Source organism: Melanotaenia boesemani, chromosome 24 (genome assembly GCF_017639745.1).
Source record: "Melanotaenia boesemani isolate fMelBoe1 chromosome 24, fMelBoe1.pri, whole genome shotgun sequence".
NCBI lineage: Eukaryota > Metazoa > Chordata > Actinopteri > Atheriniformes > Melanotaeniidae > Melanotaenia > Melanotaenia boesemani.
In genome coordinates, this window is record NC_055705.1 from 13,335,030 (window position 1) to 13,348,262 (window position 13,233).

Below are 13,233 nucleotides of genomic sequence, written 5' to 3' on the forward strand. Positions count from 1 at the left end.
GTACATATTATCCATAAAGCAGTCAATATGTGCCACTTGACATGAAATACAGTGTGTAGTCTGGGCCAGGGCGTCTATACACATCAGAACAACGTGTCTACATCTCCAGGGGGAAGCAGCTGCCAGGCATTTCCACACAGATGTCCCACTGGCATGGCACAATCCTTTAATTAAGGGGTTCCTCGACTACTAGCTTTCCCTCCCCCTTACCAAAACCACCCCTACCTCCCCTCCATGTTTTTTTTTTCTTTTTTTTCCACCCTTCTCTCTCTTATACATTTAAAGGAATTCCCCTTGCTCCCAAACTCAATTACAGTCCCACAGAGTTTATACAGAAATCCCCCACACATACAAACTTTCAGGGATCACTAATTCCACATGCACACTGGGGTTGTCAGCCATGATGTAAGCGTGTTACGGTGGGGCGGGTCACTATGGAGCACTGGAGGGTAGCTGCCAAGTGGGATGCGTTTAACTAGATCCATGTGTTGCAATTAGACAGAACACTCAGAAATAAGTATAATAAAGATATAAATAATCAGGAAGAATTCATGATTAGTGTTTGAGTGGCCTTTTTCCCTTGATTTAGTTTATTAATTCAAAATGCAATAAATTAATAAAAAGTTTGACTTTATGATCAGTGCGTCTACCATTTGTAAATTAACACAATGTTTTCCTGCAGCTTGCACAATTTTGTTGTAGTACTTGCCCATTCATTCATTTAATGCTACAATGTCATATGTTTTATTTTGGAATAGCGCTCATGCTTGCATACTTTTTACTAAGCTGATATTTTGCATGAATTCTTATTCCTAACCTAATGTTCCTACATTTTATTAGAGCTCCTTTTTTTATGGCTCATATTCCAGTATTTTGAGCTATCATCTTTTTAGCATCTCTTTAAACCAAAAAATCCCTTCGGAAATGTATTATTTCATGCTCTGTGACCATTTCAGGGGCTCAGATTTGTTTGTCTTGTTTTAGTTTAGCTTTTAGAGGTGTTAATTGATAAAAACTCAAAGACCCGGGAGTGTTTGTCGTAGTTGTCTAATCGAGGGACATTTTTTTTCCCTTGTGTGGATTGTGTATGTAGAAACACTGAGTTGCTAAGCAAAACCTTTAAAACAGGCAGACATCTCTCTTGCAGACTGGCCTGTTGTCTGTAATCACTATTTACTCAATCTCTTATCTCAGTCCCTGCTGTTTTTCTGTTGATGTCATCAGCCAAAATAGAAAGAAAAATACACTTTGTCCACAAGCAGGGCTGGAAACTCTGCTGATCTCTTGTTTTTTTAAAAACTTTAAGTCCTGAGCTGGACATTAGTCCTGTGAACTGCACACTGGAGCAATGATAAAACTTAAATCACCTCAAGCCCTCAGTTGGACTTAACTTCTGAGTCCTGATGTACTTTGTGCTGCAGAAAGGCACTTTGGTTCATATGTTTCTCCTCCACGAACTCAGTTGAATACATTTAGTCAGCAGATCCACATCTGAGATCATTTTTGTTGATAGATATAATTCAGAACAGACTTTTTTTCATGTTCTCTAGAAGTGACAACATGCAGAAATGTTCCTGCAGTTGACCCTTAACTAATGCAGGAAACCACACATAAATGAGTAGTATTAGCTTGACTGGGCAGTTTTTGCTGTGTATTGTAAGTCAGCTGAATCATGTGTGGTCTAAATAATTCAGCTGCTCTCTAAAGCTTCTGCCCATGTTCTCGATTATTTCAGCATTATGAGAAATGAACCTGGCTTCCCTGCATGTTTTATACGAATGCATTGTAACTTATTGCACAATAAACCTGGTCACATTTCAAGACCACCACTGTCACAGTGCACCTTACCACCCACTGTGCAGCCTGTTCTGATTTCTCCCCAAGACGGATGCATGATCACCTCTGTGAGTTGTTAATGTCATGGAAAAATGGCTTACACAGTTTGATTTGTTGCTAATGTGGATTCCGGATTGTTTCTGTCTTTGTTTCAAGTATATTTGATCCTTTTCCTCAAATGAAAGCTAACATAAATAAAATTAAAATGGAAAAGGAAGCATCCAGTTGGGAGCAGTCACTCCAGCACACATTATAGCTTTACTAAGGGCTTCCCTCTGTTTAAGTGACTCCCGAGGCTGGAAACTATGGCTCACCCGCTGCTTAAGGTTGCGCTACATGTTCCATATGTCGTGGCTGCTGCGCCATTTCCTCCCCACAAGTGATTAGGTCATGTATGTACAGATGGATTTGTCCTGTAACTACCCTGGCTCGAAGAGGCTTGTGGATGGTGGGCCCAATGCCCTCGTATGGGACAGAGTTTGGGTTGATTGATGCTGTGCTGTATTTAAAGTCCACGCCTGCTAAGTGATGTGCCCCCAGAGTGCAATCAAAATGTGTAAAATATGTCCCTCTGATATTTATTAACTACCTGGTAGTGGGTGAATGGATAAAAGAGTGGTGTGTTACCAAAAGAAGCCTGAAATACTCTGTTAAGGTAAAAGAATAAATTATTTTATTTTTCCATAATGTTGTATTTACATTATGTAAATGCTGCCGTAAACGTTTAGTTTTTTAGGAACCATCATTAAATCTTTCCTTACTTAAAATACGGCTGCAGCCTATAAATTAATAAATACATTTCTTGTAATTTTACTGGTATTATTACAGGTAATGAAATTTATTAATTCATGGGTCCACCGTGACTTGGAAAAGCTTGAATTTTAGTGTACTTCCAAGTCATTAGGTTTGCACTGACCTGGAAGTAAATTTTATGACTTAAAACTTACCTAAGACAAAATTACACAGTGGCTCTTTATTGCAAAATAGTTGACTCAGTGTCTTAAATAAAAGTAAAATACAGAATTATGTTTTTACAGTTCATGTAAAGAAACAAATCATAAATTTCCTGTTGATGACAACAATCTAAATTAATTAAATGTGCCATTGTGGGGTTTGGTTAAAAACAAGGTATTTCACATGTAACTTACATTACAGTCTTGTTGCTTCCCATAACATTAGATAAAATCATACATGTGTTAATATTTTTTAATATATTGTGTCAAATTGTTACCTTTTTTCCAGTTATATCTCCATAATTTGTAATGGGACATGCTAAACAACAATTTACTAAGATTTAAGGACCGGAAATCAAAGTCTTACAGAATTAACTATAGTCTAAAATATCTTTAATAATGTTTGATCAAACCTGACATCTAAATCAAACCTTTCCTGACACTGGAAGAGCTGCTACTTTAATTTCTGATCATTTCATCATAACTTTTTTCAGAATTGCTACATGAATCTGCAAAACATAGTACAATATGCCCCCAAACATCCAGATTTATTTACATAAAAAAAAAACCTATGTTTTAAAGATTTAATTTGCTAGCATTTCAAACATAACTAATAAAAAACAATATCACTCTGAAGTCAAAAATACATCTTAAAATGTACAACATAGCATGACAAACTACACGGGAACATCAGCGCGAACTGATGTTACCCTGAACACCCGTCTGTCCAAGCTTGTGACGATACTAACAACTCTTTTAGAAGTTTTGGTTGTTTTTCCCCATGAATACAAAGTTTTGTGTTCAGTATGCCTACCTGTGGCTTTCCCAGGTTTTATCGCTGTATGCTCATTATCTTGCCGTTCAACACCCGACCCTCAACTCTTCCTCTCACTCTCTGAGTAGCTGTAATGTGGGCATTCCTGCAGTCAGACCAAACAATAAGGGATGTGCTCCCTGCCTATGGACCATTACATCATCATGCCCTTATATGGAGCTTTGCATTGCAGCAACTTGCAAGAAGGGGGTGTGCTTGCTCACATGTGTGGCTGTGTGCTGTACTCATGTCTATGTGAGAAGCTGTTTAACTAAAGGCAGAGGTAAAGAAGAGGGAAAGGTATTTCTTTACGTATGTAATGTGTGAAATATCTGCCAGGTCTGTCACTGCTCTGGAGGGAGGGCAGTAGGTGAAGAGAGATGAGAGGTTCGAGTTACATCATTTCCTTCTGGCCTTTGTCAAATTAAGTCATTTATTGAAACAAAAAGGAAGAGAAAATAATCAGCTCGCAAAGTTAATAAAAACAGACTTGAATGAGGATTTGTTACTGAGAACAGTGGTTCTCTCATGAAATGTACATGTCCTGCTCTCACTGAAAATATATCTTTATATTTAGACAGTTTTACTAACAAGGCTTGGTAGTAGTTCTGTTGCTACTATCCAGGTTTTATTAGTGCCTGTTTAGACCAATGCAGGGATTTCAGGACAACCAACGTGATGTTTTATGGAAACTAAGGCTTTGCTTTCAGACATGTTGGAGTGGTGAAGAAATTCAATGTTTTTCTGCACATAAGTGCATATTTAGTTGCCAAGAGCTGACTTGATCTCCTAACTCTGACAAGCTAAAATAGAAAGTGTAATTATTTAGCCAGGAGCCATTTGTGCTTGAAGTTGTTTACCATGCTTGCAAACATATTTGCAGAGAGTTGGATACGACAACAAGGCCATGTCTGTTAATTAAAAAGGCCATACTGTGCTCATTTAGCCTTTCATCCTTTATTTTTATAAGAGGTCTAGAATAGTTTTACATGTATTAAATGAAAAAAAGGACAATAAATGACAAGAGCACTGATGCTAATCATGTTTACAGGTGACAGTTTCTACATGCTCTGGCCCAGGCCTAGGCATGTTGTGTTTTTTGGCTGGTGGTTTGGGTCACTCGCTTTCTATTCATCCATCCATCCACTTGAGAAGTTTAGTCTTTTGCCAGCTTTGCAGATGTTATTTGATTTTACTCTTGGAAACTCTTTAGTGTGTGTTAATCCTCAGATTAGCTTCTGACATTTGTATCAAGATTAATTGGTAAAGCCTCTTAAATAGAATACTGGGCCAGGAACAGGAAAAACAACTGGCTTAGTGTATTTATTTTGTTAGGTTGACCTTTAAATAACATCTCCTAACTGCTGCTTTTAGTTTGTATGTGTCTGTGTTTTTTGTTTGCACTGATTTAATAAATGACTTTTCCTTTACCAGCTTATCCTGATTTTAATGTTACATCATTTTCTAGTTAAACTCATGCACAAATGAACTTCTGAAGGACTTTATTTGTTTAAAGAGGTCATTTTAGATCTAAATTTTCATTATTTTCATTAAAACACTTTTAATTCTCTAACATTTTTTGACATTGTAAATTGAATGAACATTTTTTTAAAGAATATTCGAAATATTCCGGCAATAACAGGAATGTGTGAATTGTACACAGCTTTGCATGATTTCTGCAAACTGAGACCAGCTGTCATACAGGCTTTACCAGCATCTCCACATCTTCTACCTGTGGGTATAAAAGTGGATTAAAGCTAATGTGTCCACAAACAAAAGCATAAATTCTCACACCACATTGTAATCATAGCTTAAGCCAGCACACATTTCTCTTTATCAGTAGCACATTGTTCACATTACAATGCTGCTTTCAATGCTTTCTTTATCAGATTGCTCTGACCTGACTCATAAATTTCTCAGTATAGTTAGTGACTAAATCCATATTTAAAACAACACCGTGCGTCACCTATTGTCATACAAGGAGCAAATTTTGTGGTGATCTTACTTGCTCAGCTGTCATTGTCTCTATTGTTCTATGAAAAATGTGCCCTGTTTATCAAACAAAAGGACTCATAACCCTGCATGGTGCAGGAATATTTGAGCAAGTAGGACAGCGAGAGCTTGTGTTTAGTGTAAGTGATGATGTGTGGCATGCTATTCGATGGCAAATTAGTCACATGTACAAAAGAGTTTGTAAAAATGCAAAGTATACTCTGTCAGTACAGGCTTCAGGGGCTTTGTCACAGTTATAAATGATTCCAGTGGTGAATAACAAGGACAGGAGTCGTCTTGTATCCTCCCCGCTAAATTAAATATGTCATGACTTCACAATGGCTGAGGTCACTGTTGCTAAACATTATGAGCCTTGCCAACCAAGCTGATAGAAACAGATATGCTGGATTACATTAAAGCAACACTAAAGTAGAAAAGTTCTGCAGAAACAACAGCAGAATATTGACAGCTTGTGGCTGTCTCATGGATTAAATTAGACCAAATTAGAGACTGACATGCTTTGGAAGTAATGGATAGAAAAAGAAGGGTCTTTTACCACAGCTGATTCGGTTTACTGTCCTATTTATGCTGTCAGTGATGTCTGGCTTTACAGGATGAAACGACATGTCAGACTTACTGTATATTAATGAGGCTGATTTGTTACAGAGTCAGCAAAGCAGAAATATCTAATCTTTGCCCAGCAGTGCACTCGAGCAACACTACATTTAGTGAGTTCTCATATAACAGCTGCCAGCATCACACTGTGACTCAAAGTCTGTTCATTATTGGCTGATGGAGCATCGCTCTTGAGCCGTGGCTGAAGCCAGACTCAACTCTACTTCTAACAGAGGTAAGGCCCAAAATGTGACTAAATGGCTTATGTAAGAAATTGGAATTAATCAGAGTTTTGAGAAGGAGAGGAGACAGTTGTTGGAGAACAATGAATGAGGCTGTGTGGATAGCTAGTGGATGTACTGTAGAAGCCAAAGGTAGCATGAACTTCCTCATGCTGCCTGTTCAAACACACAACTGTTGATTTTAAGTCTTAAACTTTTTCTTTATTACAGACAAGGGAGATGCAGCACCAAATAACTATTGTCACACATGACAAGTAAAGTCTGGAAGATCAGCAGCTAGAGGAGTTAGGATCATAACCACAATTATTTGTCACTCCATGTGAAATTAAACAAACATCTAGCAAGATGTTTCCTGAAAATGTTTTTAAGTCTTCAAAGCAATATTTTAAAACGTTGCCACAAGGGCCATGAGAATTGGACCTAATCATGCACACTTGGCTACAAGAAGGTTGGTTTGACTTTAGTATCACAACTCAAAATTTAGCTCCAGCTCTCAACTATGATGTATTCTAGTTTTATGTCATTTCCCATTTCTCTGCAACAAACAATTTGCTCTTGGAATAAACAGCTCGGTCATCCAAAATTGGTTTCTATTTCTGGATCTGGACACATTCAGAGCCGTGAGTACTTTACACTTGAAACAGATGTTGGAGATCAAACAGAAGAGGAGGCCACATGAACATGTTTGCTGTGACAAGCCTCTGCCAAATGACAAATAGTGGAGAGATGAAAATGCGTTGTGTAACCACTAAGGAATAGCTAGAGCTCTGACAATGCTCAGAAGAATGTAGAGGTTGTGGATTTTGTTTAAGAAGTGTGTGCAGTTTGTGGAAGCTGTTGTTAAACCCAAACTTACAGTCGTCAGGCATTTCAACATGTTCTGTAGAAAGAGATTGTGTGGAAATTTCTGCTATTTACCACTGATAAAAATAAAAAAAAGGAATGTTTTTATCTGCCGTTTGAAGCAGTTAATGGTTTAAGATAGAAGAGACTCGTGACTTGACACTGTGGCCGGCCTTTAAAGGCTGCACTGAGTGATTCAAGTATAATGCTATGTGACAAAAGAAAATGCTGCTTAAGGACATCCATGTGGCTTAGTGGTTCACATGCACAGCATACATATTGCATTTAAAGCAGCTAGCATCATCATAACATGAATGATGCACACATTATCCATTTGAGAAGGTAAATAATTATGGCTCAGAAACAGGAAGTCACCTGCCCATAAGACTTATGCTCATAAAACTTCTTTATGCACATTAAAGACATCTATATATGGGGTAAGAAACACTGTATAAATACATACTACTGACCTGCTGTTGTGACTGAATCTCTCGCTCTTTGCAAAGATGATTAAACTAAACTTGTGCTTCAGAATTCAGTTTTAATCCTCTCAAAGACACAGAAAAAGCAAAGACGGAATTTCCATGAGTCATCTTGGTATTTTATAACTTATTTTTATATAACCATGCAATGAGGAGAACAGAGAATCTATCAGAACACTGCCTCAGACAGACCTTGTTCTTAATATTAACATAATGCACAACTCTTAACAAATAAATTTAACTAAACTTGGCACAAAAAGTAAGGCCATTTTTTCTTTAATTTTGGTGGATTATTTCCCCGTTCCTTGGCCTTATCATACTGCAAACCTTGGCTACAAATTCTAAGAAGACTGCTTACGGTTCCTGCTAAGTGGTGTTCGTAAAGAAATTATCTTCCTGTGATGTCATTTCTTGAGAAGCCCACTTTGAAGCCTGACTTTATGTGGAACTTGTCCCACAATTTGGACATAGTACTTGGGCTCACTTCATGTAAACTTGGTTTTGCTGAACACTAGCTTGAAGTTTCCCTAAGGCATAGTCCAGGGGTGCCCAAGTCCAGTCCTGAAGAGCTGCAACTTTTCCATGCATACCTTCTCCAACTTACCTGAGAAAGGTAAATGGCTCGTTAGCAGGCCTCTGCAGAGCTGAATAACATGCGGATGAGGAAATTCAGCCATTTGATTCAGGTGTGTTGGATAAAGGGTGCATCTAAAAGTTGCAGGGTGGTAGCTCTCAGGGACCGGACTTGGGCACCCCTGGCATAGGCCATGTCCAGATTAGTCAAAGGTGGCATACTGGAGCAGACATCGACTGACAACTGTAGCAGGGTTCATGCTCACAGGTGATGTTAATCAGGCTCCAATCAGGCATCTGATTGGTGCCACCTGGGGTACCAGAAGCTTAAAATAAGAGTCAATGGCAGAATAAGCTGTTTGACAAAGGCAAAGATGATTTTACAAGTTTTCTGTGGATGCAACTCTGCTGCTCATCCCACATGTGCATTTTCCTTACAAATATGGCATCGTTTAAAGGGGAACTAAGCACTTTTCAGTTGTGTAATTAATGGCTAAGAAGCATTGTTACAACAACAATAATCCAACAAACACTTACTGTGTGTAGAAGTTTACTGTATATGCTTTTTTTCTGCAGGTTTTAGGAATCTGGTAAACTGTCTGAATGCAGCTGAACCAGACACTCAAGACACATAGTCATCCTCTGCAGTCGGTGTGATGTTGTGTTGTCTGCTGTGTATCATACTAATCGCCTCTCTGCAGCCATCGTGGATGTGGTCTGGTCTTGCAGCTCTGTCTGACACACACATGCTTGTGTGATACACACAGCCCAGGGGCTGATTACCTGACATATATGCATGACATCATTGGTTTGTAATCAAATCCATATGTCTCCTTTCCTCCTCCTGCTTCTCCTCTTGGAGTTTGTCTCTGGAATTTTCTCCCTCTTTTATCCACCCATGACTTTATCTTTATGTTTTCATCCTATTTGTATTTCTTTTAATCCCTGACCTGACATTTTCCTCTCTGTCTTGGTCTTCCCAGGTTCCTCTGTCTCTATCCATCTCCTCCGTTGCTTTTTCTTCTGCCTGTGTCTCATTTCTGATCTCACTCCCGGCCCCAGCATGAGTTCTGCTGTTAAAATGGAACATGATTTTCTTTGCCATCTCATGGATGTTTGTTGGCCTTTTATGGCCAAAATAAGCTTTTATGGCCAATTTCTGGCTGAAAACCTCTTGTGTTGATGATATAATGTAGAGTCGAAATAATCCTAAAGGCATATTAGGTTTCACCTTTTGACCTGTTATACTCTTTCAACAAACTTAATCATTTCATCACTTTTTTTGTAGTTGTTTCTTTAACTGTTGGTGGCATACAATGAAGCCTTTATTGTACTGGGTTTAAGTACATGTGCTTGTATCTGTTTCCCCAACTGGAGAGTCGGGGCAGATAATAACTTTGTTTGACGTCTTTTATTTCCTTCAACAAAAGAGGTGACAGGAGGGAATTAAAACACCGAATTCATGTCTTTTTAAAACAAAGCAATTTTAGTATTTCATGCTTTTCCTTTCCTGCAGATTTTTCAGTCTGTGTGTGCTCATTTTACACTACCGTTCAAAAGTTTGGGGTCACTTCTCGATTGAATCCCATGGCAAAGTGACCCCAAACTTTTGAACGGTAGTGTATTTTTTTTCAGCTGATTTTTCATTCTCATCCCTCAACCTATACACCATTATTCACTATGATAAACTGAGTGTTTTCAGAAACTGATATAATATAAACTATTTATAGAAGTATTTATATGCTACACTTTGTACTTTTGGCTGATGTGAGATTGATATAATAAATTTAAAAGTAATTTATAAACAAACTTATTAAAGGTTTTTTCAAGTTTAAACAGCTTCAGTAAGGGAGACTTTTGCTTCCCCAGTTTTCCTGGCAGCTTGTTTTGGGTTGTTGTTTCTCACCAGCAGAGTTTCGTGTCAGTGCTGGTTCCCAGACCTAATTATAAACCGGCTGTTGTGTACAGACCGGGAAAGGTTTGTTTCGAACTGGAACCAAAAAGTAGTGGTATTTCTTTACAAACATCAATACTGGGTAAGGCCTGAATGGATAACAATGGAGCTGAATGTAGTGTCGCATGTCCATCTTTCAAACTACTGGGCAGGAAGATGGGTCATCGACCAGCAAACCAGCTAACCGGGGTGCAGAATTCAGTCACCGCAACAACCACAACCAAAGAAAAAGCCGACTGAGAAACATCCTCCATTCCTGTGCTTTCCACAAATGAAGACAGCAGGTTGATTACAACTAAAGTTGTTTAAATACTGGAATAACTAATTTTGCATTAAACCTGCATGTCACTGCTTCGTTATATTGCCTGGCAACCAATTTCACTTTGGAAGGCTAGATTTATGTATACTTGTGGGAGAATAATCATAGCTTATAATGGAGCCTGACGACTTAATCATCCACATTGATGACCAAATATTTGTTTGTTTATTTCCACAGAGTAAAGTAGATCCATTTTGGTTAAATTGGTGTAAACGTGGGCCAGTTTTCCAGAATATACCAATATACCAGCTGTGCCAAATTTTCTCCTATAAGGAGGATGCATATTTATATTGATAAAATAAGCAGATTTTCTTCCACATTGTCAGGCATTCATTGTTGTGCCTTTGGGCCAAATCTCAGCAGACTGTAAAGAATAATTTCTCTGTGACTTAGACATCATAAATGCCTGACTCATAATGTTCTGTACTGTTGGTGGTTCATCTTTTAAAATTTCTCATCTTCATGGAAGAACTGAGGATTCATCGTTACCGTTGGCTTGTTGATTACCTATCTTACCAAGGTTTGACAGGAGTCTGATAGAGTAAAGGACAACTTTCCTAATTTTTGTGTGGACCTTCTTTTGGCTTGTTTTTCTTAGCCAGCTTCATCAGAACAAATAGTTCCCTTCACTCAAGTGCATGATAACACATCATCCCACCATGGAGTGATTTAAGATTATAGGCAGAAATCAGTCATGGAGCTTTAGATTGAAGGGCTACACAACCCAGAGAGGCTGTAATTTGCAGACTAACAGCAGCTATTGCATAACAAAAGATTGCACTTAGTGAGAAAATCAAGAGAGGTGTGTACAAGCGTTAGTGTTTGTGTGAACACGGGCGACAGGGCAGGCGTGCGTCTTCTGCCTTCAATTGGTACAGCTGATAATCATTACCTCTTGAACACTTTGGACTTTGATGTAAATCGCAAACACTTAAGGAGGATGTTGCTCTCGTTGTTTGCACAGACGTGGTGGATTTCAAAGCCTTGGGGCCACACACCAACCACCAGACGTTACACTGGCAGAGCAGCAACATGGCACCAGCTGGTTTTACATAATGAATCGTGCACTGCAAACACAGGTCGGATTGGTAGGAGGTGCGGCCTGTGCATTTAGACAAGTTATCGTACCATCTTTTGTATTTCTTATTTTTCTAAACTCTCTAGTCTTTCTATTCAGTCCCTCAAGAAACTGCAGGAGTACCACTGGGATACACACACCCCCTGGTTTTGGCCTTACGAAACATACAAAACCCATTAAGGTAATTCGAGTTTCTGAACAAGAGTCCTGTTATTAAACTTACAAAAAAGCATGGTTGTTGTTCCATAAGTCTTTAGACACAATACTCTCACTGACAACAGGTCAACAGTAGAATATGTGTATTGCAACTTAGTAGAAAATTCCCAGGAAGTAGGGATGTAATGTACACATGCTCACAATAATCTGTCCAGCTGTGTCAGGTGAGTAGCGTGGATGTACTTCAAGATGGTCTTTGATGGTTTCCAAATGGATTTGTTTTGATCTTAAATAGTCCATGGAGACATAAAAGAACCAATCATCAACCAGATTTTAAGGAGCATTGAAATAATCCCTGCCATGTCTCCCACCTGTGTGCATCACTCTGTTAATCTGTTGATTTGCACCATCAAAGCTATGTTTGCACATCTGTCTCACCCAGCTTCCACAGGGGTGACTATTTTTCAAAGTAATTAATAAGTAGGAAGAAGGTGCCACTTAACCAAGAGTCCAATCACTACCTGGCTAATCCCTTAATGTTTGCCTTCCCAGAGGCAGCATTCACATCCCAGTTAGTTAAGATAACCACACTTTATAGCACTGGTATGGACTGTGTTAAAAGGGCGCTCTTGAGCTTCTTGGTCAACCTGGAAAATTTACACCATAACCGCACCAGTTATTTATTTATAAGTCATTCCAACTGAATTCAGTATACTTTTCGCTGAGTGAATATAAGCATAGCTTTCCATTTAACCGCCTACTCTGTCTGACAGACACTCTCATAACAGCTGCGGATAACAAACTTTTGTTGAGTATGAGGCCTACAGCAGAGAAAATTCTCAAGTCTGCCATCAGGGCAGTGAAGCAAACTCCCACTTAGATACTCAATCTCCAACTTACAAACACTCTCCAGCATCTTTAAACACAGGAAATGAGTTTCCTAATCGAGCCATCATTACACAACCGTTTTGATTTTGGGAAATAAATGATCCAAAACCTCTATGAAAAACACTTCACTTATGAAGATGTCATCACATTGTTATTTCTATATTGGCCAAAAAAAAGAGGACATCCAAAGGCTGTCACACATTAGGAACAGTGGAAATTTAAGGGGCTTGGAAAGAAGTTGCAAAGCAGTGTTTGTAGTGTATGACTGAGAGAGTTTTCACTTGACATGAGAACACAGTTTTGACATTTTGGGCCTTACTGTATTTAAACTGCTGAATAAATTGTGTCTGTGTAAGCTAGCTGACTCAGAGGAGTCATCCTTCTAGCCATCAAGATGTCACACAACAGTGATTGTGAGTAGTTTGATAATATATATACCAGAGGAAGTCCATATTAGCTCCCAGCATTGCAGAGTTGGGCTTAACTAT

The 13,233-nt window shown here is 38.7% G+C and overlaps 1 protein-coding gene across 4 annotated transcripts in view; it reads right to left on the bottom strand.

Moving 5' to 3' along the window:
- Positions 1 to 13,233, bottom strand: part of filip1l (filamin A interacting protein 1-like) — a 71,584-nt gene that overhangs the window by 8,863 nt on the left and 49,488 nt on the right. Inside the window, exon 1 of one of the 4 annotated variants that reach the window (XM_041979161.1) lies at positions 3,604 to 3,733. The exons of the other annotated variants lie outside the window; for them this stretch is intronic. The gene's annotated coding sequence lies outside the window, so the exon portion shown is untranslated. Of the gene's footprint in view, positions 1 to 3,603; positions 3,734 to 13,233 lie in introns of those variants that run through there. 4 annotated transcript variants of the gene reach the window in all.